The sequence below is a fragment of the Diadema antillarum genome, unplaced genomic scaffold (assembly GCF_040938485.1).
Source record: "Diadema antillarum isolate AM-2024a unplaced genomic scaffold, OU_Dant_1.0 seq00000235_RagTag, whole genome shotgun sequence".
Classification (NCBI taxonomy): domain Eukaryota; kingdom Metazoa; phylum Echinodermata; class Echinoidea; order Diadematoida; family Diadematidae; genus Diadema; species Diadema antillarum.
Genome location: NW_027271284.1, coordinates 1,016,045 through 1,018,777, shown reverse-complemented (window position 1 = coordinate 1,018,777; position 2,733 = coordinate 1,016,045).

Here is a 2,733-nt window from a genome sequence, read left to right as displayed (position 1 = left end):
ACTGGCAAAGGGTTCACTGGTATATCAAGTTCGTGAAAGGTAAGGTAATTGCAGTCACACAACACTTGACAAATAGACAGAAAACAAAAGAATAAAGCAGTAACTGTTTCAATGTTTGCATATACTGAAATAGTCCTTTTTTTTAATATTATAATTCAATATACACGTATAAATTTGATTAAGACGGAAAGAAGTTCAATAGAAATTAGAACAAGAGAGAAAAAAACCACAGCGATCTTTGCATACGTTTTGCATCTAACTGTGATCACAATAAAAGCACATATACAAAAATGAATACAGAGTTCATTTGTTTCTAAAAAATGAGCATGAAGTATTCAAATTTCACCACATCTTGTGAAACTGGCATCATACTTTTTCGTCTGCTCACTTCAAAGACATTTCGAAAATATATTCTAATCCTTTTCTTTGTATGTACACGGTCAACCAGCATACAAGGAGCTTTCAACATACAATATTCCACACACAGTTCCAATCAAATCAGGAACTGAAAATGCTGCATTACAAATGACAAGTACAAAGGCTGTCAGAAATATGCAAAATGATTTTGAAAAAAGAAATTTGTACATGCCAAACTAACTGCAGGCCCCTTCTTCCATAGTAGCAGGGAAGAAATTGTGCTCCCTGTGGAATAGAAATTGTGCAGTATGTGGGGATGGGCAGATATAATTTAGTAGCATCATGTGACCGTGGGGGGGGGGGGGGGGAAGGGGGGGGAGCTTATACTTATGTAGAATGCTTTAATAGGTTTTTTTGGGGTTCTTCCTATCTTGTGGATAAAAAAGAAAATAATAAGATGATAAGATGCCATCAAGCCCTTTCTCCCTGATACAGTGTCATACTCCACAGGGACAGCATAATGGCACACCCTGTATTAATGACCACCTTAATGGATTAAATCACATAATGGGGCATACCCAGTACAGACTCATTTGCAAAAAAAAAAAGAAAAAAGAAAAAAAAAAGGAGAAATAATGGAAGTAAATGTTCTCATGACCCACGGATCAGTCATTCTAAAGGTAAGAAGCTTGAGAATGACAAAAATTACTCTCAGCACCATACTTCCAGAAAAGAGATCCATAGACCTTGAAGAAAATGGTCCATGAAATAGAGATAGTACTAGAGATGGTACATTAATGCTTTATATCACTTTGAAAACTTTAACAGCCAGTATCTTCAGAATCTCCATAGACCAACAGTCCAATGTTTATTTTTTTCTTGTCTGCTTCATGTGTTTATATTTCATATGCCTCATTTCTAGAATCCTCTCATCTGATTGGTTAAAAGGGGAGTCATGAAAATAGCTGTGCCCTATTTTTAAGTTACTGTGACCGGGGCCCGGGTACAGTTAGTAAATAGGTTTGGAGACAGTCGCGACCCCGTACACATAGATCGCTCATATGTACGCACCAATGATACGACCACCGCGCATTCGATCAGCGTGCTGTTAAAGAGACTAGCGGATTGGTTTGGAGACACTGAGTCGCAACGTCGCAACCCCGTACACTGTACACATAGATGATCACTCATGATGTACGCACCAATGATACGACCGCCGTGCTGTCGATCAGCATTGATTACGAGTGCTGTAAAAGAGACTAGAATCTATATTTTCCATATCTATATTTCGGAATCTATATTTTCGGTATATAAAACAAATAATGACTGCTTGATATTCGGGGCACAGTTAAAATTATGTAGGCCCTCGGTGATGTGAAAACCATAACCATGCCCTCAGCTTCGCTTCGGGTATGGTTACGGTTTTCACATCACCTTGGGCCCATAATTTTAACTGTGCCCCTCATAGCAGTCATTATTTGTATAATAGAGACCTTGCACTTGGATAATGAGATGACATCTTCTGTTACCGTCAGCGCTACAAAATATACAATGCCCAGTTGTAATTGTCTGCAGGATTATTCCACTTGCACTGAGATGAACTCTTGAATACGAGCAACATTTCTTACCTAGAAAACTTGCTGACTCGACCAAAGACAAACTTCTTTTAATAAAAGATGCCTTCAGAATTTGGTGACTAAAACAAACACATTATCTATTATTGTATTAATGTCACGAACCACATAAATGTGAAAACGAAACAGCAGATACAGCAGAACTCAAAATGATGTTCTTACAATTCATGTTAGATCTCCGTGTGACATCAATAATGCAGAGGAAATTCATCACCTTGGGTATAGATGTCATCATCTATTACATCGGCAAGCTACACCAAGTGCCTTAAATTTGTGATGTCGTGTCAGAATACCCCACATGTGGCCACAAACACCTCATAAAATGCCCAACTAACTGCTCTCCACCACCGCCCATAAAAGACAGGCAGTAGGTACATACGTATCATCGGCAATGCACAAATGGTTAAATTACAGGTAGAGGAAACTGTTCTGATACATCTACAGACATTGAGGGATAAAACATATTTATCTGGTCATCATATACCTTACATTTGGACAGTAAGATGAAGGTTAAAGTACCAATCTTCTGACTTGTTAACTGGTCGTTGCAATTCAAGGGAGAATAACTGCTTGCTCCTATAGACCTGGCATGGCTTCAGTTGTTTAAAATCCGATTGTAAAAGTACAGTCAAACTTGTCTATAGCTGCCACCCACGGGAGACAAAAAAAAAAAGTTGTCGTTATAGACAGGTGACCACTATACACAGGGTCATTAACATAGCTTTTCTTGGGGGGGGGGGGG